General features: G+C 39.1%; 1 protein-coding gene across 8 annotated transcripts in view; it reads left to right on the top strand.

The window, feature by feature from the left end:
- CDC42SE2 (CDC42 small effector 2) overlaps window positions 1-27810 on the top strand; it is a 184453-nt gene that overhangs the window by 100878 nt on the left and 55765 nt on the right. For 6 of the 8 annotated variants that reach the window (XM_054488147.2, XM_054488146.2, XM_054488145.2 and 3 more), the window contains one exon: window positions 272-442. The exons of the other annotated variants lie outside the window; for them this stretch is intronic. The gene's annotated coding sequence lies outside the window, so the exon portion shown is untranslated. The remainder of the gene's footprint in view (window positions 1-271; window positions 443-27810) is intronic. 8 annotated transcript variants of the gene reach the window in all.

Consider the following 27810-nt stretch of genomic DNA (forward strand, 5'->3'; position numbering starts at 1 on the left):
GGGTCCACCAAAGGTATCTGTCTGCTGGATTCTGCCCAGTGGGTAGATATACTGTGGAAGCAACAATAAATTTATATGGTGGGAAAAGTGTGGTAACTGTGTATAATAAGCACATTATGGTGTTGAAATGCAGGTTGCTTAGGTTAAACATGGTGCTTAGTGAGTCTAGTGTTTGAGTTCAGTCTTTATATGGATCAGTTAATTATAGATGGGGGAGGGGGAATTGCTCTCTGTAGCTTTTTGCCTCCTAATTGCATACTTTCATTTGCAGATAGGGCCAGATTTGAGTGTGTGAATTTTTGAGTGAAACCTGGAACCCAAATGAGAAGAAATCTGCAAGGAATAACTGCTGACAGTGAATCTGCAGAGTCATCTGTATGCATAATATGGAATGTTCTTAACCCAGAGGTAGCTGAATGTGTTACTCCATTGCTGAGGAGTGGTAAGTCTGATAATCTCCACTGATAATTAAATAACCTAAACCCTTTCCATAAAAAGAGGATGACTACTTCTACATTCTTAGCATTTGCTGACATTAATTTTTATATTACAGAGGAGGACAGCAGTGCAGTTTAAGGGAATTCTTTATCCCTAACATCATGTTTAATGTCTGATTTCAGAGTTTGGCTTTCTTCTTCCAGTTAGGCACATCCTTTCCTTTGCCTAGGCATTTTTCTCTATTATTTCTTCTTCAGTCCAAGGCATGAAATACTGTATTTGAAATATTCAGCCAGCACTGAAATGATGGTCATGATAGTTACCAGCATCCATTCTAATCTTAGTTGTGGTAGGTCTCATTCTCTTTGGGAGTGATTGTTTTAGGAATGGACATGAGAAACAGTTTTGTCCAATGAGAGACAAAGGGGACATCTGCAAGAGGCTTTTGGGGAAATCTTTCTTGCTTTTGTGAAAAGGAAGAAAATAGATGGTCCCTCTTCTCCGCAGAGGTGATATTATCTGGATGTGATGTGTGGAATTGCTGGAGCCATCTTTTTAGTAGCCTGAAGGTGATGCCTTATGTGAAGGAGGGAGAACCAAGGGAACTGGAGAAAAGTAGAACTAGAGTTCCATTTACCATGCCTATAGCCACTCTACCTGAATTTTCTTATTGTTTAAGCAGTTTTGCCTTGAGATTTCCTGTTATTTGCTATAGAAATTATCTAGATTTGTTTGATTTTTTCCTTTTTGATTACCCAAAGCCATGTTTTTTAGTGTCGCACACACTTCTACTTGATCATGTTCTTTGTAGCCCCTTACAAGCTTTATGAAGTCGAGGGGTATGTTTATATTCCTATTGTATCTGACTCTAATACTTCTTAATGATGTCATCAATACATGTTTGCTTAACTGAATTACTTGATAAGTATTTGAAAAACCAATCCGTAGAATCTAATAATTACAGAGATTTTTTTTTTTTTTAATTCACATCCTTTTCTTTAACCCACTGCTTCCCTCTAGGATTATGAGTGAAGTTTGTTTTTTCTTTAAGACTTCCAGTATGTAACACATGTTCAAGTGGTTGGTTCTACTCCAGACAATGTTGCCTTTTGTTTTTGTCCAACTTTACCATCAGAACCAGGTTCTCTCCTTTATGTTTGAGTATTGGCTTTCAGTCTAATAAATGGAATTTCACTTTCTTCTTCATTATAAAAACAGAATAGTTTGCCTTCTATTTTCTGTAATAATTATAGGAATAAGGGACGTCAATAGTAAGAAGCATAATTCAGGAATAATTTGTATTTGGCTTAAGAATGCACATTCACAGAAAGATTCCCTAAAGTGTGCATCCCCACTCTGTTCTTAGGACTGTGTGTTTTGGGGGAGGTGGAGGGAAGTTTGGCCGTGATGTAGTAAGAGGGATCTTGGGCCATAGGATGGATGATCTAGTTGCTTATGTTTTAAAGCTCTGCGAAACAAATCACTTTTTTTTTTGGCCTGGCTCTAGATATAAATGTTTCTTTCTATCTTTTCTTTTAAATCTTGTTATTACAATCTTGAAAAAGTATGGAATGAGAACCTCTTTTTCTTCTTGAAAATCTATGGTGTTACTTTCAGTTACGGTAAAAGGAAAAAGATAAAACCTGTGTTATGATTTTACCAGGTAATCTGGTAGTATATTTTGAATCCTTCAAAAAGAGATTTACATTCAGAGAAGAATTCACTTTTTTTTTCTTGATGGATTCTGATGAAAATCTGGGAGAATACCTTTTTTTCCTACTTCTTTTTTTGAGACAGGGTCTCACTCTGTTGACCAGGCTGGAGTGTGATCTTGGCTCTTTGCCTTTGCCTGTGTGTTTGAGCCCAAGACGCCAGGAACCTCTGCCTCCTGGGCTCAAGTGATCCTCCTGTCTCAGCCTCCCAAGTAGCTGGCACTACAGGTGTGCACCACCATGCCCAGCCAATTTATATTTTTTGTAGAGACAGGGTTTCACCATGTTGTCCAGGCTGGTCTTGAACTCCTGGGCTCAAGAGATCTACCTGTCTTGGCCTCCCAAAGTGCGGGAACTGAAGGTGTGAGCCACCATGCCCAACCAGGAGAATAACTTTTTAAGAAGACAGAGAAAGTTGTATGATGCGCTTTACCCATCAATTTAAATGCAGCAGTACCATTATTTAGTAATACAGGAAATTTAAATCATTAAAGTCAGCTTTAATGTGCTGTATTTCATATATATTTTGTAGGAATGGAACATGTTTCCTACCTAAGACAGTCATGGCAGGCATGCACCTTAAGCTAGATCAAGCAGAGTGAATCTTAGGACGTTTGCTAGGAATGCTGAGATGAAGGCACTTATTTTTATGAATTTCAACCTGAAAACATAGTTATTGAATTCCTGGCAGCTATCTTTTGACCATGAAAGGAAAGTTAGTTGATTAAGAAGCCAACACTGAATGAGTATAGCAGAGAAAAGCCATGCCCTAGTTACTCCATTTGAGCTGCTGGATCAACCCTTCCCTGAAGCTGCTATACCTCTAGACTTACAGTTGCATGAGCCTCTAAATTTCATGTTTAATCCAATTGGCTTTGGATTTTCTCTTAAATTTTTGTGAAAACATCCTAGCTGATACATCCTTCTCAACCCTGAATTATACACCTGCATAATGAGAACTCAAGGGACTTAATAAAACTTGAATTGTGAGTTAGGCAAGGAGGCCTCTGACACAGATGTGCAGGTTGGCAGATAATGCATTCTTTTTTTTTTTTTTTTTTTGAGACAGAATCTCACTCTGTTGTCCAAGCTGGAGTGCAGTGGCGTAATCTCGGCTCATTGCAACCTCTGCCTCCGGGGTTCAAGCAATTCTCCTGCTTCAGTCTCCTGAGTAGCTGGGATTACAGGTGCCCGCCACCACTCCTGGCCAAGTTTTTTTGTATTTTTAGTAGAGACGGGGTTTCACCATGTTGACCAGGCTGGTTTCGAACTCCTGACCTCAAATGATCCACCTGCTTCAGCCTCCCAAAGTGCTGGGATGAGTTGGGGGTGGAAGGTAGGAGAAAGGTCGATATGACTTTCCCCCCACCCTCAGTGCCTCACTTCATTCCGGTTTTCCAAGCCTATAGTACACCACTAATTTTGAGTTCTTCTATGGAATGGAATTCTAAACCACTCACTTCAGCTGCGGTTGTTTTCTTACCCTAGGGCCATAGAAAGTAGTTTGGAGTATAGTTTCTGCCTCTGTGAAGAAATTTTCTTGGTCTTCTCAACAAGGATGAATTTATATTGATACCTAATATAGTTAGGCTCTTGTCCCCCCATAGACACAGCTTGCACTCTATACTGGCTTCCTTTGCCCGTTAGCAAGCACCACTACTCTTTCTTTGACATGCAGTATTGTTTCTCAAAAAGTAGATCTCTTATAGCAGAATCACCCAGGACCCAAAAGAATACTTAGAAACTCACCATTGTAATTCAGTATCTGAAAAATATTGTTCTCTTCCAGTCTATAACATCCTGATAAAATTTTTAAAAGGATTTTTAAAGATTAGTTGAATCTAAAATTTATAAGGAAAAAAATAAGGAAGATTGTCCAGAAAAATTCTTTAGAAGAATGAACATTTAGGCCAGGCGCGGTGGCTCATGCCTGTAATCCCAGCACTTTGGGAGGCCGAGGCAGGCGGATCACGAGGTCAGGAGATTGGGACCATCCTGGCTAAAGCGGTGAAACCCCGTCTCTACTAAAAATACGAAAAATTAGCTGAGCGTGGTGGCGGGCGCCTGTAGTCCCAGCTACTCGGGAGGTCATGGCAGGAGAATGGCGTGAACCCGGGAGGCAGAAGTTGCAGTGAGCCGAGATCGCGCCACTGCACTCCAGCCTGCGCGACAGAGCAAGACTCCGTCTTACAAAAAAAAAAAAAAAAAAAAAAAGAACATTTAAAAAAGGAACTAGGCTGGGCGTGGTGGCTAACACCTGTAACCCGAACACTTTGGGAGGCTGAGGCGGGTGGATCACTTGAGGTCAGGGGTTTGAGACCAGCCTGGCCAACATAATGAAACCCTGTCTCTACTAAAAATAGAAAAAAAAAATTTAAGTCAGGCGTGGTGGCGCATGCCTGTAATCCCAGCTACTCAGGAGGCTGAGGCAGGAGAATAGCTTGAATCTGGGAGGTGGAGGTTGCATTGAGCTGAGATTGTGCCACTGTACTCCAGGCTGGGTAACAGAGCAAGACTGTGTCTCAAAAAATAAGTAAATAAATAAGGTTAAAAAAAAAAAAAGAACTAGTTCTTCCAGATATTAAAAATGTATTCTGGCCGGGCGGCAGTGGCTTATGCCTGTAATCCCAGCACTTTGGGAGGCCGAGGTGGGTGGATCATTTGAGGTCAGGAGTTTGAGACCAGCCTGGTCAACATGGTGAAACCCCATATCTGCTAAAAATACAAAAATTAGCCAGGCATGGTGGTGCATGCTTGTAATCCCAGCTACTTGGGAGGCTGAGGCAGGAGAATCACTTGAACTCGGAGGCGGAGGTTGCAGTGAGCTGAGATTGTACCACTGCACTCCAGCCTGAGCAACAGAGCGAGACTCTGTCTCAAAAAAAAAAAAAAAAAGTATTCTAAAATTACAGTAATTAAGACATTATAATTCTGGTAGATAGATCAGTGGTACAGAATAAAAAGAGTCCCAAATTCATATGGAAATTTAGAATATAATGAAAGCACATATCAGATCAGTAGAGAAAATTATTTTTTTTCTTTCTGGCAATATTATAGCTGGGTAGCCATGAGAAAAAATCAAATCCTTATCTTCAGAGGAAGAAAATGAATTTTTCCTCTTTATATTCTTGGAGTTAGGGAAGCCTTCTTAGAAAACGTGTTTTGAAAGAAATGTAGGTATTCTAATGCCTTACTAGAGGGAGTATAAGTTGGCACATTCCTTTAGGAGACTGGAAAATATCTGCCAAAATTTAAAATGCCTACTGAATATTTAAATGTACATGCTCTTTAATACATCAGTTTCACGTCTTGGAATTTATCTTATGGTTAAATTCTGTAGCTTTTGGGTTTAGTTCATCATATTCTCACTTGTGTGAATATACAGAGTTAGTCTTTGCAGTATTGTAATAGTAAAATATTAGAAACAACTCAACTTCCATCTGTGAAAGACGACCTATATCAGTATGATAAAAATGCAGCCTTTAAAACTTAAAAGAGGCAGTTTTTTAAAAGTTACTGATATTAGCTGGGTGTAGTGGCACATGCTGATAGTCCTAGTTATTTGGGAGGCTGATAGGGAAGGATTGTTTGAACTCAGGAGTTCATATCCAGCCTGGGTAACATAGATCTCATCTCTTTAAAATGTTACTGATATTGCCTGATTGCTAAGATAAAGTGTTAAGTGAAAAAGGTGCCAGTGATGTATAATGCTACATAAAAATATTAAAAGAATGTACATATACGCTGGTATATTCATAAAGTATCTGTGAAAGGCTACACAAGAAGCTAATATTAGGGGCTGTATTGAGGGAAGACAACTGGGTGGGTAGGATAATGGTGGGAAATTTAATTCTATCATTCCCCCCAAAATCATCAAGTGTTGTACTGGGTAAAAGGAAAAAAGGGATTCACCTAATTTTCATCTTTTTCAATTCATTAGAATCTCCAAGGGTGAGGTCACCCCCAATCTACATTAGAAATTTTTGTTTTGTTTTGTTTTTTGTTTTGAGACGGAGTCTCGCTGTGTCGCCCAGGCTGGAGTGCAGTGATGTGATCTCGGCTCACTGCAAGCTCCGCCTCCCGGGTTCATGCCATTCTCCTGCCTCAGCCTCCCAAGTAGCTGGGACTACAGGCGCCTGCCACCACGCCCGGCTAATTTTTTGTATTTTTAGTAGAGACGGGGTTTCACCGTGTTAGCCAGGACGGTCTCAGTCTCCTGAGCTCGTGATTCACCCACCTTGGGCTCCCAAAGTGCTGGGATTACAGGCATGAGCCACTGCACCTGGCAGAAAAATTTTTTTTTTATAGTAGTGGTAAAAGACACATAAAATTTATCATCTTATCCATTTCTGAGTGTACAGTTTAGTAGTGTTAAGTACGTTCACATTGCTGTGCAACCAATCTCTAGAACATTTTCACTTTGCAAAACTGAAACTCTGTACCCATTAGAAAACAAATTTTCATTTCTTCCTATTGCCATCCCCTAGTACCCACATACTTTATGATTCTATGAATTTGACTACTTTAGATTCCTCATGTAAGGGGAATCATACAGTATTTATGTTTTTGTGACTGGCTTATTTCACTTAGTATAGTGTTCGTAAGGCTCATCCATTTCATAGCATGACAGGATTTCCTTCCTTTTTATTTTTATTTTTTATTTTTAAAAGAGATGAGATCTTGCTTTATTGCCCAGGCTGGTCTTGAAGTCGTGGGCTCAAGCAGTACTCTGGCATCAGTCTTGTAAGTAGCTGGAAGTACAGGCATGTGCCACTGCCCTTTTTAAGGCTCAATAATATTCCATTGTATGTTTGTTTATCTGTTCTTCTGTTGGTGGACATTTGGGTTGCTTCTACCTCTTGGCTATTGTGCTACCTCTTGGCTGGTATGAATGTGGGTGGGCAAATATGTCTTCAGGGCTCTGCCTTCAGTTTTTCCAAGTATATCCCAGAAGTAGATAGTATTTCTATTTTTAATTTTTTGGGGACCTGTCATGATGTTTTCTATAGCAGTTGTACCATTTTATGGTATCGCCAACAGTGCACAAAGATTTCCATTTCTTCACATCCTTGTCAGCATTTATTTTCTGTGTGTGGTTTTTGTTTTGTTTTGTTTTCTTTCATAGTAGCCATCCTAAGGGATGTGAGGTGATCCCAAATATTTTTTTTTCTTCTTTCTTTTTGAGACAGGCTTTCACTCTGTTGCCCAGGCTCGAGTATAATGGACAATCATGACTCACTGCACCCTCAACCTTCTGGGCTGAAGCAGTCCTTCCACATTAGCCCTCCAGGTAGCTGGGACCACAGGCATGTGCCACCACACCTGGCTATATATATATATATTTTTTTTAATAGAGACAGTGTCTCTCTATGTTGCCCAGTGTCATCTCAAACTCCTGGGCTCGAGCAATCCTTCCACCTTGGCATTCAAGTGTTGGGATTACAGGCATGAGCCACTGTGCCTGACCCCCAATCTATATTTTTAACAAGTATTTTAATTATATATTTCTTCTATATTTGAAAAGCTTATGAAGTTATGAAGTACATTTAAGTTAATGATTTCAGTTTTATTACTAAAAAATACAACTAGTAGCCACTTTTTAGAATTGTATCTCAGTGTGCTTTGTTTCTGTAACTTGAAGTGCATGTTTTATAATAAGATCCTCAAGGGATTGTACCTCTGTCTTTTTTTTTTTTTTTTTTCTTTTTGTATTTAACTGTGAGTCACCTAGGGAACAGACTAGGATATGTGTGCTTAACCCCAGGTAATTTTGCTAACCTTAATTCTTTTCTCTAACACAGTTAAAATTCTAAGGTACTGCATGTTAGAATTCCAGTGGTGTAGCAACATTTAAAATAATGTGTTTTAATGAACAACTCTGTGTCATTTTATTTTACATGAGAGGATTTGATCTGTTTGTTTACTTTTGATTGAAAATAGTTTTATCTTTATGGTCTTGACAGTTGTGTTAACTTTTCTCACAAGATGAATTTAATCATAAATTGTTCAAGAGCAAGATCAGTTGTTAAGAATTTTATCCAGAGACAAAAGTACATGAGATTCTAGTAAAAAATGGAAAGGAATGTAAATTGTCTTTAAATTTTTTCCTGCTTTTTCAAGAAAATTATAGGGGTATGAGTGTTTTACAAAATTAATAGCTTATAAAGTATTTTACATTTTGAGTAAATTACTTGCAGTTCTTGTTTTTCTGACTTGAAGTTTCTGAAATTATTCTGAAATTGTTATTGCAGAGTACCTGTTTTTTCTTGCAAGTATTTATTCTTTAGAAGTATTATTTCTAAAATCACATCACTGTATGAATATCCAGCTGTAGCCTGTGACTACATCAGGAGTATTAGAAGTCATTTTTTAATAACTTTTGCCAGACCTGAAGGTTCATTACTGTGCAGCTCTCTGCTTCATGGCTGTTTTTATTTGGATATTTAAGGCTGAGCTGCTGTCTTCATTATATTTGGTATGTGACTTGGTAGAGAAGGGCACAAGTAGTGGTATGGCTTGGGAAGGGTGGGAGTTTAATCCTCATTGTGAGTTTTGAGAAAAGATAATGAAATCCTTTATATCCCTTTCCATAGGCCTGCATTTCAAAGACTTACATTTTAATAAGAATTAGTTGTGCAGCTGCAACCCTGGCAACAAGGCCTAGGAGAAAAGAATTGGGGCAGCATTCCAGAAATCAGGGCAGGCACTGGTCTCATGTGGAGCTGAGCTAATGAAACAGATAAAAATATAAAGCATGTAGTAAAAATAAGACCAATACTTTCTTTGGCATAGTAGATACTGAAATTTTTCCACACATATTTTTTAAAAAGTCCAAAAGCTCATAAGCTGCACACTCAATAAGAGTAGCTATATTATCTTCTCCTTTAGTATTAAAAAATACCCCAGATACTCTTGGAAATTAGTATTTCTGTGAATTATATCCAAAATGTAATTGTTCTTGGCCCATTCTTGGTGAAGTCCAGACGTTTTCAAAACATGGGGTACGAAATTTGTCAGATAAAGTTTAGAAACAAGGTTTTAGGTTTTAAACTTTAAAAATCAAATGCTCATATCAGTTTTAATGTAAATTTCTTACAGTTACTGGACTCTTTAGATGCCCTTAAATAATAAAATTTGTTAAATATATTCTCTGAATACTGTGACAATGGCTACATAATCTATTATCTAACCATAATTTAATTATTACCTGGTTGTTCCGTGTTTAGATTGTGTTGGAGTTTTCCTTCTTATAATAAGAAATATTGCAAGAAAACATTTTTATGTGTATAGGTATTTTGCTTTCTTTTGGACTAGTCAGGATTACTTCTGGATTTCCAGAAGTGATAATGATGCATTAAATGTGAAAATTTTGAATACTTTCTAAAAGCACTACCAATCTACACAGCTACTATAGTGTGTATGCAGTTGCTAGTTTCTCTGCTTCTTTATCAACATTGACTATTTGAGTAGATATGAAATGGTAGTTGAATTTTTTGTTTTAATTTTTCACTTTTTAAATTAGCAACTTGGAATGTTTGGAATATTTTAAAAGCGGCTTACCAGCCTCCCCTTTGTGGATTTTAAAATTTGCGTCCTTTTCCCATATATCTATTGGAGATCCATTAAGTGGTTTTTTTTTTTTTTTTTTTTTTTTTTGGAAGTGGTAGTCCTAAGAATCTCTCAGAATTGAGTGTGGTAAACTTACTATTCATTCTGTACACTCATACCAAATGGTGTAATATGTGCCAGGCTCTATTTTAGCCTGAACAAAACAACTGATGTAGTTGCAAACTCCTAGAGCTAAAATAAAGGGACTCTTAAATATCATGTTCATTTTTTACCCAAGGAAACTGAGATCCTATCTCATATTATATGATTGGTAATTAACCTTAGAGAATGGTGGCTGAACTGGAATTAAAGTTCTGTCAGCATTGTTGCCTCCCTACTCTTCCATATATCTCTTCTTTCCTCTTCCTAATATGATGATCAGATTTCCCTCTCACTACCCACTGCTACTTGTATTGTATTTGTAGATTCCCATTGGCTTAAGCAAATCAGCCTAATCCTAGTCTTGGTTCAAGGAACCTGTTGGCTCATACCATTACTTTGGTCACAGTAATTGGTTCAGAAGTGACCAAATCAGCAAAATTGATCCAGTTAGAGGGTAGTCTTGAATTTTCATTACTGTTAACGTCTGAGTATTTTAAAATTTTCATAATATTTTTACTTTTTAATCTGAGTTAGTAATATATTTAGTTTCCAAATGAGATTTTTTTTTTTTGAGACGGAGTCTCGCTCTGTCCCCCAGACTGGAGTGCAGTGGCGCGATCTCGGCTCACTGCAAGCTGTGCCTCCCAGGTTCACGCCATTCTCCTGCCTCAGCCTCCCAAGTAGCTGGGACTAAGGGCGCCCGCCACCACGCCCGCTAATTTTTTGTATTTTTAATAGAGACGGGGTTTCACTGTGTTAGCCAGGATGGTCTCGATCTCCTGACCTCATGACCAAATGAAATTTTTAAAACCACCTTTCTGTCATTAATTTCTAGTTTTATCCCATTATTGTAAGATAATGCAACGTGTATGGTATTGATCTTGTGTTTTGGGCCATGCTTTTTGGGCTATTATATGACCTATCTGTGTATATGCTATGTGCTTATGCAAATAATATGTATTCTCTGATTTTATTGCTTGGATCTTCAATATATCTGCTTATACTGTTTTTGATCAGTTGAGTGTTAATATTTCCAACTGCAATTGATTTTAGCTTTTTCTCCCTCCATTTTCTACAGTTGTTTCTGACATATATTGAGACTTTGTTTGATGTGGATGTGTTCATGATTATGTGGTTTTGTTCTACTATTTTTATAAATATGTAATATCTCACTTTGTCCTTGATTTTTTTACCTTAAATTTTGTTATATTTATTTTTTATTTATTATGTTTATTTTTTTAGGGAGACAGAGTCTGCCTATGTTGGCTAGGCTGGTCTTGAACTCCTGGACTCAATCATTCTGCCTTGGCCTCCCAAAGTGCTGGAATACAGGCATGAGACCATGGTTGGCCTGCCTTAAATTTTATTAAGATTGCTATGTTAGCTTTGTTGTGGTTCATATTTGTTTGGTTTATCCTTTCTTAAATATTTCTCACATTGCTCTGTCATTTTTTAACCTAGCATAAAAAATGTTTTGTACTAATTTGTCTTTAAATTGGCAAGTTCAACTCATTTACATTATTGTAATTACTGTTCTAATTGGGTTTAATTTTCATCCCTTTCCCTTTTGCCTAACTCCATTCCTGCTTTTCATTGGGTAAGTTGAAATTTTTTCTATTTTTGTTCTTATGATGATTACCCTTTAGACCCATTCCTCAGTTTACTTCTGTATATTTCTTACTTTTAAAATGGCTTTTTCTTCCCCTAAATATGACAGATACTCTAGCATTCTCATACGTTCTTTTAATGTGTCTCCTGACTCCCCATCCCCAGTGAGTATATTGCTGGTATTTTAGATCACTTTTTATGGCTACTAAGGCATTTGACTGCTTTTACTTTCTTTATCTCTTGGAGTACTTTCTTTATCTCTTGGAGTACCTCCTATATTTCTTTTTCTTTTGAGTATTCTTCCAAATGTGTAGTTAGTGGGCTTTATGTGACCCTCTGAGGGTTTGTATGTTGAAAATATTTTTGTCTTAACATCATATTGGAATGATGTTTTGGATGTAAAATTCTAAGTTTAAAGTTACTTTAATTCAAAACTTTTAAAATACAAAAGTCCCTTTCCTAGTATTCTAAAATCAAATAATCAAAGGGTTTTTCATAATTTATTTGACTACAACACCCAAACCAAACTGGTATGAGGCTGCTTACGGATTTTATTCATCTCATTTAGTGTTAATGTTTATAGATTTTGCTTCAAGATATTAATGAGTTAAATTATGGGTTAGTGCCTTAGATGCTGTTGTGGATGTTACATAATACATGATATACATACACACACCGTATTATCTTTATATACTCTGAAAAATCATTGTTTTAGTCTGTTTTGTGCTGCTATAACAAGATACCACAGACTGGGTAATTTATAATGAACCAGAAATGTATTGGCTCATGGTTCAGGAGGCTGGGAAGTCCAAGATCAACTGGCCAACACGTTGCTGCGACAGAAAGCAGAAGGGAGAGAGAGAGCATGAGTGAGGAGATAGAACTCCCCTTTTTATAATGAACCCATCGAAATGGGGCACATAGTCTTAAATATGATGACAGCATTAATCTTTTGGGGATTTGGTTTCCAGTGCATGTTTTTTTTGGGGGATACATTCAAACCATAGCAATTCTGAATTCTGAAAAAACCCCTGCTGCAAGGATTATGGATAAAGGATTGTGGATTTACACTACCCCATCCTGTGTCCAGTGTCACTTTTTGTGATATCTAATATTAATCTTATTCTTTTACTTTTGGCATTACTGTGTTCTTTTTTTTCCAGCCTTTGAGATTTTTTTCTTTGATAATCTTAAATTTTCTAGGAATGGGCTCTTCTGTTATTTGGCTGTTTGAGGCTTTACACTCTTCACTTCTTTTATCTTTAATTCTGGGAAGTTATTCTTATTATTTCTTGAAATGTTTCTTCTTCCCTAGAAATGTTTCATTTCCCTCCCTCTTTCTGGAACTCTGTTATCTGGATATTTTCTGTTTTTCATATTCAGTATTTCTGCTTGATTCTTTTTCATGGTTTCCTGTTTTGGCTTCATATAGTTATATCTTCCATTGACTTTTTAGGGACACACTCTTGGATCATTCATTCCAGTAATGCTGCTTCAGATGGCATAAGTTGTTTAGTGAGTCATCTTTCTTTCACAATAGTTTATGTTCTAGATGTGTCTATTTGTCTGTGTCCCTTGCGGGGTATTAGTCACTTAGTCTAATAATATCTGTTAGGGAATTTATGTCCAGGTGAGTTTAAGGAGAGGAAGGACTTGGGACCCAGGTCAGATAGCCACTTGGCACCATTGAAGTGCTGTCAAGTTCTTCTGTTGTCTGCTACTGCATCAGGCAAATTCTGATTGGGATTTGTTTTTAAACTCATATAAATAAATAATACTGGATACTGGAAAGAGGTTATCTCCTTAGATTATAACTCACTACCAGCCCTGTAGCTCCCCCTGCTCCTTGTACAAGGTGGGGGCACAGAGAGGGGCAGGAAGAGTGAATGCCAAGAGGATGGCTTATTAGTGTGTGTCTGTTTTCCTGAGCTTTCCTCTCTAAGGCTTTTGTGCCACCCTGATTTTAAACTGCTGACAAAGACATCTAGGCTGTTGCTGCCAATTTCTGTGGCTAAGGGGCAATCAAGGGGAAGGGAACGACAAAATCTTAAAGGGCTTTTAGCATATCTCTCTTTTAAGTCCTACCTCTGCTTCCCTTTGCTTCTGGCTCCAGGTTACCGGTTTCCTTTCAGAAAAGTTAAGTACAGCTTTTGGTATCACCAGCAGTTTTTGTTCCCTTTTGTTGTTGCTGCCATTATTGTTCTTGGAATCCAGATTTATTTCTGTCTTTTTCTTCCCTATGGTTGATTTTGTTGGAAGGGACCAGAAGCCCATGACAGTTGTTCATCTTGGTAAGAATTGGATGACTTCATTTGATCCAAGAAAGATAGTTAAACAAGATTTCCTCGAAGCACATAAAAATTTTAATTGAAGAGTATAGGCATACAAAACATACACAAGCTATATGAAAATAATATAAGAATTAAGAGTTCCAGGCTGGGCGCGGTAGCTCACACCTGTAATCCTAGCACTGTGGGAGGCCTAGGCGGGCGGATCCCCTGAGGTCAGGAGTTCAAGACCAACCTGGCCAACATGGTGAAATCCCGTCTCTACTAAAAATACAAAAATTAGCTGGGCATGGTGGCGGGCCCCTGTAATCCCAGCTACTTGGGAGGCTGAGGCAGGAGAATTTCTTGAACTTGGGAGGCAGAGGTTGTAGTGAGCTGAGATTGTGCCATTGCCCTCCAGCCTGGCCAACAAGAGCGAAACTCCATCTCAAAAAAAAAAAAGAAGAGCTCCAGTTATCTATCACTGTATAACAAACTACCTCATAATTCAGTGGCTTAACCAACAATTACTCTATTATATCTCTCAATCTTGAAGGTCAGGAATTTGGGCAAGTCTTGGCAATTCTTCTCTTAAATGTAGCATCATCAGCTAATGGTATTCAACTAATAAGTGGGCAGGACTGGAGGATTCTAAGCAGCTTTATTTACACGTCTGGTGCTTTGGCTAGGAAGGCTGGAAGGCTGAGTTCAGTTGGGCCTACGTCTACGCATGGTCTTTCCAGCATGACAGATTTAGGGTAGTTGGAATCTGAGCAGAAGCTATAAGGCTTTTTATGACGTTCTAAGATCCAAGCCTTGTTCTGTAGTCAAACAAGTCTTCCTAAGGTCACCTGAATTTAATGTGGAGGAATTTGGAGGAATAACCAAGAATAACTAATACAACACAAGGTTATTAGAGTTTTTTTTTTTTTTGTTCCTGATTGTTGCTTTTAGGAGAATGTCGTTAGTTCTTGGCTTAGGGAATCTTTTCCTTATCCCTCCCATCTGAAGGGGATTCTCTGTAGTAGAGGGATATCATGTACTTCTTTTTCAGTTTACTTTTATAATAATATTTTTCCCCATAACAGTGGTTTCCTACGGGGGGAATCACTCCCCAGGGGCATTTGGCACTGTCTGGAGACATTTTTGGTTGTCACAACAGGTGGAAAGGGGTACTGTTTGTGTCTAGTGGATAGAGGCCAAGGATGCTGCTAAATATCCCACAATGCATGGGACAGTGCCTGCAAGAAAGTACTGTCTGGGCTGAGTGCAGTGGCTCATTCCTGTAATTCCAGTAATCCCAGCACTTTGGGAAGCCAAAGCAAGAGGAGCACTTGAGTCCAGGAGTTCGAGACTAGCCTGGGAAACCTATAGACCCTGCCTCTACAAAAAAAAAAAAAAAAAAAAAAAAAATTTAAGTAGCTGGGCGTGGTGGTGCATGCCTGTAGTCCTAGCTACTCTAGAGGCTGAGGCGAGAGGATTGTTTGAGCCCAGGAGGTTGAGGCTGCAGTGAGCTGTGATTGCACCATTGCCCTGCAGCCTGGGTGATAGAGCGAGACCCTCTCTCAAAAAAAATAAAATTATCTAAATGAAAATGTCAGTAGCACTGAGGTTGAGAAATCCTGCTTTAGAGCAATCCTGGAAAGTTGGTATAATTCTCATAAATGAAAACTTTGATTCAGAGAGGCTATTGAATGTCACTTATCTAATCAGTTGTGAAATCTATTTTGAACACAGGTTTTGCCAATGTCAAATTCATGGAAATTCTACGTACTATATATTTTTTATGTTGGAATCAATGTATTAAGTATTTATTTGTAAATACTGAGACAAGTTCCGAAGTCAAATGCAACAGAGATAGAATGTTAATTCACATTCTACCTCGATAATGCTTACAAGAATCAACATAATTATAATTTAAAATAACATTGAAATAGATTAAACTAACATTTCCCTATATTCTTAAAAAAGAATACAGAGAAAATGCTCTGTCTTAAATTACTATGTCTGAGCTGTGGGTTCATCATTTCCAAAGTAAGGATAATACCTCTTAGGATTATAAAAATTAGATTATATTTGTCAAAGTATATAGTGAAATATATGATTAACATTCAGTTTTTTTTCCACATCATGGCTTTATAATCTAGTTGGACTTTTCTTTATAATCTAGGGAAATTTTCTATCTGTGAGTTTTTTAAAATGTGGAACATTCAAAAAGAATAGGGAATCCAAGAATACTGAATCTCTTATTTGACCCACTGTGATTTGTGTAGGTTTATGGACCAGAAAGAAGAAATAGTTCATGTTCTTTGATAACTGGTTAGTATTTTCTGTTTATGAAATCTTCCACATCATAGCATCATTATCAAAGCTTTGTATTATTACAGGCTCTTTTTGAGTATGAAAATAAAGATCATTTCAAATACCACATTTAAAAACATTTTTCTCCAATATTGTTCACGATTCTGACTGTACAGGGTTATACAAAAAACCTTGAACATTTATTTATTTATTTATTTTTTATTATTATACTTTAAGTTTTAGGGTACATGTGCACAACGTACAGGTTTGTTACATATGTATACATGTGCTGTGTTGGTGTGCTGCACCCAGTAACTTGTCATTTAGCATTACGTGTATCTCCTAATGCTATCCCTCCCCCCTCCCCCCACCCCACAACAGTCCTTGGTGTGTGATGTTCCCCTTCCTGTGTCCATGTGTTCTTGTTGTTCAATTCCCACCTATGAGTGAGATCATGCGGTGTTTGGTTTTTTTGTCCTTCTGATAGTTTGCTGAGAATGATGGTTTCCAGCTTCATCCATGTCCCTACAAAGGACATGAACTCATCATTTTTTGTGGCTGCATAGTATTCCATGGTGTATATGTGCCACATTTTCTTAATCCAGTCTATCATTGTTGGACATTTGGCTTGGTTCCAAGTCTTTGCTATTGTGAATAGTGCCACAATAAACATACGTGTGCATGTGTCTTTATAGCAGCATGATTTATAATCCTTTGGGTATATACCCAGTAATGGGATGGCTGGGTCAAATGGTATTTCTAGTTCTAGATCCCTGAGGAATTGCCACACCGACTTCCATAATGGTTGAACTAGTTTACAGTTCCACCAACAGTGTAAAAGTGTTCCTATTTCTCCACATCCTCTCCAGCACCTGTTGTTTCCTGACTTTTTAATAATTGCCATTCTAACTGGTGTGAGATGGTATCTCATTGTGGTTTTGATTTGCATTTCTCTGATGGCCAGTGATGATGAGCATTTTTTCATGTGTGTTTTGGCTGCATAAATGTCGTCTTTTGAGAAGTGTCTGTTCATATCCTTTGCCCACTTTTTGATAGGGTTTTTTTTTCATGTAAATTTGTTTGAGCTCATTGTAGATTCTGGATATTAGCCCTTTGTCAGATGAGTAGGTTGCAAAAATTTTCTCCCGTTTTGTAGGTTGCCTGTTCACTCTGATGGTGTTTTCTTTTGCCATGCAGCTCTTTAGTTTAATTAGATCCCATTTGTCAATTTTGGCTTTTGTTACCATTGCTTTTGGTGTTTTAGACATGAAGTCCTTGCCCATGCCTATGTCCTGAATGGTATTGCCTAGGTTTTCTTCTAGGCTTTTTATGTTTTTAGGTCTAACATTTAAGTCTTTAATCCATCTTGAGTTAATTTTTGTATAAGGTGTAAGGAAGGGATCCAGTTTCAGCTTTCTACATGTGGCTAGCCAGTTTTCCCAGCACCATTTATTAAATAGGGAATCCTTTCCCCATTTCTTCTTTTTGTCCGGATTGTCAAAGATCAGATAGTTGTAGATGTGTGGCATTATTTCTGAGGGCTCTGTTCTGTTCCATTGGTCTATATCTCTGTTTTGGTATCAGTACCATGCTGTTTTGGTTACTGTAGCCTTGTAATATAGTTTGAAGTCAGGTAGCGTGATGCCTCCAGCTTTGTTCTTTTGGCTTAGGATTGACTTGGCAATGCGGGCTCTTTTTTGGTTCCATATGAACTTTAAAGTAGTTTTTTTCCAATTCTGTGAAGAAAGTCATTGGTAGCTTGATGGGGATGGCATTGAATCTATACATTACTTGGGCAGTATGGCCATTTTCACGATATTGATTCTTCCTACCCATGAGCATGGAATGTTCTTCCATTTGTTTGTGTCCTCTTTTATTTCACTGAGCAGTGGCTTGTAGTTCTCCTCAAAGAGGTCCTTCACGTCCCTTGTAAGTTGGATTCCTAGGTATTTTATTCTCTTTGTAGCAATTGTGAATGGGAGTTCACTCATAATTTGTCTCCGTTTGTTATTGGTGTATAAGAATGCTTGTGATTTTTGCACATTGATTTTGTATCCTGAGACTTGGCTGAAGTTGCCTATCAGCTTAAGGAGATTTTGGACTGAGATGATGGGGTTTTCTATGTATACAATCATGTCATCTGCAAACAGGGACAATTTGACTTCCTCTTTTCCTAATTGAATGCCCTTTATTTCCTTCTCCTGCCTGATTGCTCTGGCCAGAACTTCCAACACTATGTTGAATAGGATTGGTAAGAGAGGGCATCCCTGTCTTGTGCCAGTTTTCAAAGGGAATGCTTCCAGTTTTTGCCCATTCAGTATGATATTGGCTGTGGGTTTGTCATAGATAGCCCTTATTATTTTGAGATACATCCCATCAATACCTAATTTATTGAGAGTTTTTAGCATGAAGCATTGTTGAATTTTGTCAAAAGCCGTTTCTGCATCTATTGAGATAATCATGTGGTTTTTGTCTTTGGTTCTGTTTATATGCTGGGTTACGTTTCTTGATTTGCGTATGTTGAACCAGCCTTGCATCTCAGGGATGAAGCCCACTTGATAATGGTTGATAAGCTTTTTGATGTGTTGCTGGATTCGGTTTGCCAGTATTTTATTGAGGATTTTTGCATCAATGTTCATCAAGGATAATTGGTCTAAAATTCTCTTTTTTTGTTGTGTCTCTGCCAGCCTTTGGTATCAGGATGATGCTGGCCTCATAAAATGAGTTAGGGAGGATTCCCTCTTTTTCTATTGATTGGAATAGTTTCAGAAGGAATGGTATCAGCTCCTCCTTGTACCTCTGGTAGAATTCGGCTGTGAATCCATCTGGTCCTGGACTTTTTTTGGTTGGTAAGCTATTAATTGCTGCCTCAGTTTCAGATCCTGTTATTGGTGTATTCAGAGATTCAACTTCTTCCTGGTTTAGTCTTGGGAGAGTGTATGTGTCGAGGAATTTATCCATTTCTTCTAGATTTTCTAGTTTATTTGTGTAGAGGTGTTTATAGTATTCTCTGATGGTAGTTTGTATTTCTGTGGGATTGGTGGTGATATCCCCTTTATCACTTTTTATTGTGTCTATTTGATTCTTCTCTCTGTTCTTCTTTATTAGTCTTGCTAGCGGTCTATCAATTTTGTTGATCTTTTCAAAAAAACCAGCTCCTGGATTCATTGATTTTTTGAAGGGTTTTTTGTGTCTCTATTTCCTTCAGTTCTGCTCTGATCTTAGTTATTTCTTGCCTTCTTCTAGCTTTTGAATGTGTTTGCTCTTGCTTCTCTAGTTCTTTTAATTGTGATGTTAGGGTGTCAATTTTAGATCTTTCCTGCTTTCTCTTTTGGGCATTTAGTGCTATAAATTTCCCTCTACACACTGCTTTAAATGTGTCCCAGAGATTTTGGTATGTTGTGTCTTTGTTCTCTTAGGTTTCAAAGAACATCTTTTATTTCTGCCTTCATTTTGTTATGTACCCAGTAGTCATTCAGGAGCAGGTTGTTCAGTTTCCGTGTAGTTGAGCGGTTTTGAGTGAGTTTCTTAATCCTGAGTTCTAGTTTGATTGCACTGTGGTCTGATAGACAGTTTGTTATAATTTCTGTTCTTTTACATTTGCTGAGGAGTGCTATACTTCCAAGTATGTGGGCAATTTTGGAATAGTTGTGGTGTGGTGCTGAAAAGAATGTATATTCTGTTGATTTGGGGTGGAGAGTTCTGTAGATGCCTATTAGGTCTGCTTGGTGCAGAGCTGAGTTCAATTCCTGGATATCCTTGTTAACTTTCTGTCTCCTTGATCTGTCTAATGTTGACAGTGGGGTGTTAAAGTCTGCCATTATTATTGTGTGGGAATCTAAGTCTCTTTGTACATCACTCAGGACTTGCTTTATGAATCTGGGTGCTCCTGTATTAGGTGCATATATATTTAGGATAGTTAGCTCTTTTTGTTGAATTGATCCCTTTACCATTACGTAATGGCCTTGTCTCTTTTGATCTTTGTTGGTTTAAAGTCTGTTTTATCAGAGACTAGGAATGCAACCCCTCCTTTTTTTTGTTTTCCATTTGCGTGGTAGATCTTCCTCCATCCCTTTATTTTGAGCCTATGTGTGTCTCTGCACGTGAGGTAGGTCTCCTGAATACAGCACACTGACAGGTCTTGACTCTTTATCCAATTTGCCAGTCTGTGTCTTTTAATTGGAACATTTAGCCCATTTACATTTAAAATTAATATTGTTATGTGTGCATTTGATCCTGTCATTATGATGTTAGCTGGTTATTTTCCTCGTTAGTTGATGCAGTTTCTTCCTAGCATTGACAGTCTTTATAATTTGGCATGTTTTTGCAGTGACTGGTACCAGTTGCTCCTTTCCGTGTTTAGTGCTTCCTTCAGGAGCTCTTGTAAGGCAGGCCTGGTGGTGACAAAATCTCTCAGCATTTGTTTGTCTGTAAAGGATTTTATTTCTCCTTCACTTATGAAGCTTAGTTTGGCTGGATGTGAAATTCTGGGTTGAAAATTCTCTTCTTTAAGAATGTTGAATATTGGCCCCCACTCTCTTCTGGCTTGTAGAGTTTCTGCCGAGAGCTCTGCCATTAGTCTGATGGGCTTCCCTTTGTGGGTAACCCGACCTTTCTGTCTGGCTGCCCTTAACATTTTTTCCTTCATTTCAACTTTGGTGAATCTGACAATTATGTGTCTTGGAGTTGCTCTTCTAGAGGAGTATCTTTGTGGTGTTCTCTATATTTCATGAATTTGAATGTTGGCTTGCCTTGCTAGATTGAGGAAGTTCTCCTGGATAATATCCTGCAGATTGTTTTCCAACTTAGTTCCATTCTCCCTGTCACTTTCAGGTACACCAGTTAAACGTAGATTTGGTCTTTTCACATAGTCCCATATTTCTTGGAGGCTTTGTTCATTTCTTTTTATTCTTTTTTCTATAAACTTCTCTTCACACTTCATTTCATTCATTTTGTCTTCCATCACTGATACCCTTTCTTCTAGTTGATCGCATCGGTTACTGAGGCTTGTGCATTCGTCACATAGTTCTTGTGCTGTGGTTTTCATCTCCATCAGGTCCTTTAAGGACTTCTCTGCATTGATTATTCTAGTTATCCATTCGTGTAATTTTTTTTCAAAGTTTTTAACTTCTTTGCCATTGGTTCGAACTTCCTCCTTTAGCTCGGAGTGGTTTGATCTTCTGAAGCCTTCCTCTCTTAGCTGGTCAAAGCCATTCTCCGTCCAGCTTTGTTCCATTGCTGGTGAGGAGCTGCGTTCCTTTGGAAGAGGAGAGGTGCTCTGATTTTTAGCGTTTCTGGTTTTTCTGCTCTGTTTTTTCCCCATCTTTGTGGTTTTATCTACTTTTGGTCTTTGATGATGGTGACGTACAGATGTGTTTTTGGTGTGGATGTCCTTTCTGTTTGTTAGTTTTCCTTCTAACAGTCAGGACCCTCAGCTGCAGGTCTGTTGGAGTTTACTGGGGGTCCACTCCAGACCCTGTTTGCCTGGGTGTCAGCAGCGGTGGCTGCAGAACAGCGGATATTGGTGAACCGCAAATGCTGCTGCCTGATTGTTCCTCTGGAAGTTTTGTCTCAGAGGAGTACTCGGCTGTGTGAGGTGTCATGTCTGCCCCTACTAGGGGGTGCCTCCCAGTTAGGGTACTCCTGGGTCAAGCGACCCACTTGAGGAGGCAGTCTGCCCGTTCTCAGATCTCAAGCTGCGTGCTGGGAGGACCACTACTCTCTTCAAAGCTGTCAGACAGGGACATTTAAGTCTGCAGAGGTTATTGCTGTCTTTTTTTTGTCTGTGCCCTGCCCCCAGAGGTGGAGTCTACAGAGGCAGGCAGGCCTTCTTGAGCTGTGGTGGGCTCCACTCAGTTCGAGCTTCCAGGCTGCTTTGTTTACCTACTCAAGCCTGAGCAATGGCGGGCGCCCCTCCCCTAGCCTCGCTGCCACTTTACAGTTTGATCTCAGACTGCTGTGCTAGCAATGAGCGAGGCTCTGTGGGCGTAGGACCCTCTGAGCCAGGTGCAGGATATAATCTCCTGGTGTGCCGTTTGTGAAGCCCGTTGGAAAAGCGCAGTAGTAGGGTGGGAGTGACCCGATTTTCCAGGTGCTGTCTGTCACCCCTTTCTTTGACTAGGAAAGGGAATTCCCTGACCCCTTGCGCTTCCCGGGTGAGGCGATGCCTCGCCCTGCTTCGGCTCATGCACAGTGCGCTGCACCCACTGTCCTGCACCCACTGTCCGGCACTCCCCAGTGAGATGAACCCGGTACCTCAGTTGGAAATGCAGAAATCACCCATCTTCTGCGTCATTCACGCTGGGAGCTGTAGACTGGGGCTGTTCCTATTTGGCCATCTTGGCTCCACCCCCTTCATGAACATTTTAAAAAGTTATTATTTAGTAACTGTGTTATATATGAACAAGTAATCACAACCAGTTTGTAAAAGACAACCACAGTTATTTTTGTACTGGCCAGTAGGTACCTCTTGTTAACACCAGCACATGGCAATCCTGTGGTCTGATTGATCCGAAACCCTTCGTAGCATGTCATCAGTGATAGCTGAAGTGATAGCCAGGATGAATGCCATCAGTTCCTCAAGTCTACATGGCGGTCCCAACTCGTGTTTTGTATTGTTTTGTTTATATAGCCTCACTAGTAGTATAATGGCCTGATAGATGGGAATCTAGGCGGCTAGTGTTTCGTAGACATTTCAAAGTTTTGAGCAGAAGGCCTGTCTACTACCATGATAGGTATTCATTAAAGAATCTCTGCAACTGTGATAGAAATGAGGTAGAGCCCCATCCTGTTGGAAAGTGAAGTTGTAGAGTTGTTGAGACTTCATTTTCTAAGCAATTTAAGTTTACTCATTTAATCCTCACATAAATCTTTGAGAAAATACTACTATAAGCTCCATTTTATAGAGCAGCAAACTGGAACATACAAAGGTTAAGTAACTTGCCCAAGATCCTACAGATACTGAGTGGAGGGATCCAGAATTCAAACTTAGGCTGTGTAGTTTCAGAGTCTTAAGTTCTAAACCAGTACATCATACTGCCTTTCCAAATACTTACCTACATACCAGTGTGCAATATGAACATATAATATCCATGTGGTACAGGAATCTCAAGCCAAGGAATTAAGTTAAAATGTACACTTGAACTTGTGAGCCTGACCTTGTGAATTTCTAAGCAGTAGCAAATGCGAACTGCTCTTTAAGAATGCTTGTTCAGGCCAGGCATGGTGGCTCACACCTGTAAACCCAGCACTTTGGGAGGCCGAGGCGGGTGGATCACGCAGTCAGAAGATTGAGACCGTACTGGCCAACATGGTGAAACCCCGTCTCTACTAAAAATAGAAATAAATTAGCTGGGCGTTAGTGGTGCATGTCTGTGGTCTCAGCTACTTGGGAGACTGAGGCAGGAGAATTGCCTGAACCCAGGAGGTGGAGTGAGCTGAGATCACACCACTGCACTCCAGCCTGGTGACAGAGTGAGACTCTGTGTGAAAAAAAAAAAAAAAAAAAAGAATGCTTGTTCAAACAGAGAGACCTGGACTTGCACAGGAAAAACAGTTCCTATGGTAAGATAATGATAAGGAAACAGTCCAACATGAGGGAAAGTCAAGACAAAAAGGGTAATTAGAAGATTATGAATTGACTTAACAGAATAATCAGAAAAACATATCTATTTAAAATGTCTAAATAAAAGACTAAGACACTATAGTAGGTGAATTTGTAAAAGAGCCAAATAGAACTTATTAAAATGAAAATTATCATTGGGCCAAGCGTGGTTGCTCATACCTGTAATCCCAGGACTTTGGGAGGCTGAGGCCGGCAGATCATCTCAGGTCAGGAGTTTGAGACCAGCCTGGCCAACGTGGTGGAACCCCATTTCTACTAAAAATACAAAAATTAGCTGGGTGTGGTGGTGGGCGCCTGTTGTAGTCCCAGCTGCTTGTGAGGCTGAGGCAGGAGAATTGCTTGAACCCAGGAGGTGGAGGTTGCAGTGAGCCAAGATTGTACCACTGCACTCCAGCCTGAATGACAGAGCAAGACCCCATCTCAAAAAAAAAAAAAAAAAAAAAAAAAAGAAAGAAAATTATGATCATGATCATTGAACTAAAAGACAGTTGTGGAGAAAATTAATAGATGGGTTAAATAGCAGAATAGAAACAGGTAAAAGTCCTAAATATATAAAAATGAATCTGAAACTAGAGATTCTGTGAAATCAGAGCCAAGTACAAAGACAATCTTCAAAACACCTATCACAAAAAAAGAATTTTATATTCAAATGACCAAGAATTATATTGATAGTCAACTTTTCATTAGCAACAATAGAAGTCTTCTGCAATGAACTGAAGGAAAAGCACCGTCAACCAAGAATTCTATACTTAGCTAAACTGTCGTGCAAGAATAAAGGAAGAAATACAGTAGTCCCTTCGTATTCATGGTTTTGCTTTCTGTGGTTTCAGTTTTTGGTCAACTGTGGTCCAAAAATATTAAATGGAAAATTTCAAAAATAATTCATAACTCTTAAATTGTAGCCGTTTTGAGTAGCATGATGAAATTTTGAATCATCATGCTCTGTCTCATCTGGAACACGTATCATCCCTTTGTGTAGTGTATCTACTCTATATGCTACCTGTCTGTTAATGTGTAGGCAGAAACATAATTTACGTAGGGTTCGGTAATATTTATGGTTTCAGGCATACACTGAGGGCCTTGGAGCATTAACTCTCATGGTTAAGAGGGAACTACTGTATAGATATTCTTTTAATAGTGTATCTGGGTGAAGGATACATGGGCGATTTCTGTTCTGTATTAGTAACTTAGCTGTAAGTTTGACATTATTCCAAAATTACAATTAAAAACTGCAGTCTTAGACAAACAACTGAGAAGCTTACCACCTTCTCAGTTAACCATTAAAGAGCACATATTACTGAAAAATTGTTTGAGTATCTTTTTTTTTTCCCAAGACAGAGTGTCACTCTGTCATCCAGGCTGGAGTGCAGTGGCATAATCTTAGCTCATTGCAGTCTCCAGGTTCAAGCGATTCTTGTGCCTCAGCCTCCCAAATAGCTGGAATTACAGGCATGTACCACCATGTCCGGTTAATTTTTGTCTTTTTAGTAGAGTCGGGTTTGACCATGTTGGCCAGGCTGGTCTCGAACTCCTAATCTCAAGTGATCTGCCTGCCTCAGCCTCCCAAAGTGCTGGGATTACAGGCATGAGCCACCATGCCTGGCCTGAGTATGTACTTTCTGAAGAAGGAAGTTGAACTTCAAAGGAAGGATTGAGAGGCAAGAAGCAATAATCAAATAAATTGGCAAATTTGGAAAAGTATTAATCCTCAGCATCATTGTGTACTTACTGTATACTAAGTATTTTGTTTGATTTTCACAATAGCCCCATGGTATAGGTACTATTATTTTCCTGGACAACATTTTCCAGTTTGAAAGAGCTCATTCAGACCCCAGTACAATGATGAAAAAGGACCAAACCAAGTCACATCTCTGTGGCATTTGAGAATTCCAAGAGTTAAGGAAAAAAATGTTTAACTCTTCTAGAAGGGAAATACATCACACACAAAGGAAGGAAAATTGGAATGTCATCAGACTTCTCACAACTCTGGAAGTTAGCAGATACTGAAATAGTGCCTTTAAAATCCTGAGGGAAAGATTTTTGTCTTGGTATTCTATATTCAACTAAATGATCAATCAAATATCGAATGTAAGGAGTTAAAACATTTTCATTCTGTGTACCACTTCTTAGGAAGCCAGGGGAGTATGTATATGATTTTACAACATAAGTGAGAAGGATGAGAAGAGGAAGACATGATTCACAGAAACAGAGCATACCAACTTAGAGCAGTTAGGATTGAAGCAAGAGGCTAGGAAGAAACCAAAAGAATATTTGAATCAGTACATCTATTAATACGTTCAGGTATTTGGAAATTACGGGTGTTTTATAGATCTGATATAGGTACATAAAAAAACTAAGCAATTAAGAAAGCTTAGCAGTTAGTCAGAGAAAACAAAAGATTATTTAAGAAAAGATAGGGAGGCTGAGGTAGGAGAATCGCTTGAACCCAGGAGGTGGAGGTTGCAGTGAGCCGAGATTGTTCCACTGAACTCCAGCCTGGGCAACAGAGCAAGACTGTTGTCTCAAAAAAAAAAAAAAAGATAGCTAATTATACCAAGTAATCTAAAAATTGATAATTTGAGAAGTAGCAATGGGCATTTTACTTAAAATTAGAAAAGTTAATACCACGCTGGGCACGGTGGCTCATGCCTGTCATCCCAGCCCTTTGGGAGGCTGAGGTGGGCAGATTGGGAGGTCAGGAGATCAAGACCATCCTGGCCAACATGGTGATACCCCATCTCTACTAAAAGCACAAAAATTAGCTGGGCGTCGTGGTGCATGCCTGTAATCCCAGCTGCTCGGGAGGCTGAGGCAGGAGAATCACTTGAACTGGGGGGCGGAGGTTGCAGTGAGTCGAGATGGTGCCACTGCACTCCAGCCTGGTGACAGAGTGAGACTCCTTCTCAAAAAAAAAAAAAAAAAAATATATATATATATATATATATATATATAAATACCAGAAGAAACAGCTTGGTAAGTTAAAAACAGTTCCTACTAAGAGATGGAGAGGCACAGGTCAGAGATTTGCCATTTTTAATAGTCTTTTTTTTTTTTTTAAGATAGAGTCTCACTCTGTCACTGGGCTGGAGTGCAGTGGTGCCGATCTCAGCCCACTGCAACCTCCGCCTCCCAGGTTCAAGTGATTCTCCTGCGTCTGCCTCCCGAGTAGCTGGGATTACAGGCGCCCGCCACTATGCCCAGCTAACTGTTTGTATTTTTAGTAGAGATGGGATTTCACCATATTGGCCAGGCTGGTCTTGAACTCCTGACCTTGTGATTTGCCTGCCTCAGCCTCCCAAAGTGCTGGGATTGCAGTTGTGAGCCGCTGCACCTGGTTAATAGTCTTTTATTATTCATTGATTTTTTTTTTTTTTTTTTTTTTTTGAGACAGATTCTCGCTCTATTACTCAGGTTGGAGTGCAGTGGCACGATCTTGGCTCACTGCAACCTCCGCCTCCCGGGTTCAAGTGATTCTCGTGCCTCAGCTTCCCAAGTAGCTGGGACTACAGGCATGCGCTGTCACACCCGGTGAATGTTTGTATTTTTAGTAGGGACGGGGTTTCGTTGTGTTGGCCAGGCTGGTCTTAAACTCCTGACCTCAGGTGATCCGCCCACTTCAGCCTTCCAACGTGTAGTATTCATTGATTTTTAAAAAGTCTATGTGCTCATATTATTTTGAATAACAGTAAAGATTTGCTTAAATGTAAGAAGGCATTTTACAGGATGGTTTTATTCAGAAAACTGTACGTAGGAGGACAGAATTTTAGTATGCATTGCTTGATAAACAGTGTATAATGGTCCCACCCACCAAGAAGAGTAACATAGAAATAGATGGGAGGAAAAAGACAGTATATACAAGTTTGCATATATTGGTTTGTGGTGCCAGTAGACTGCAAGAGATGCTTATTAGCAGGTGGATATAAATGTCTAGTAGACTCAAGAGAGAAGTCAGAATGAAAATACACATTTCAGTCCATCATCTATAATACACTGAAAACCTGCTGTGTTTGTGTCACAGCATCATTATTTCTAACTCTAGGGAGCTAAGGAACAGTTTAGGGAATATGGATAAAGAGATGGAAAAGGCCCAGGCACAGTGGCTCATGCCTGTAATTCCAGCACTGTGGGAGGCCAAGGCGGGCAGATCACC

Source organism: Pongo pygmaeus, chromosome 4 (genome assembly GCF_028885625.2).
Source record: "Pongo pygmaeus isolate AG05252 chromosome 4, NHGRI_mPonPyg2-v2.0_pri, whole genome shotgun sequence".
Taxonomy (NCBI): domain Eukaryota; kingdom Metazoa; phylum Chordata; class Mammalia; order Primates; family Hominidae; genus Pongo; species Pongo pygmaeus.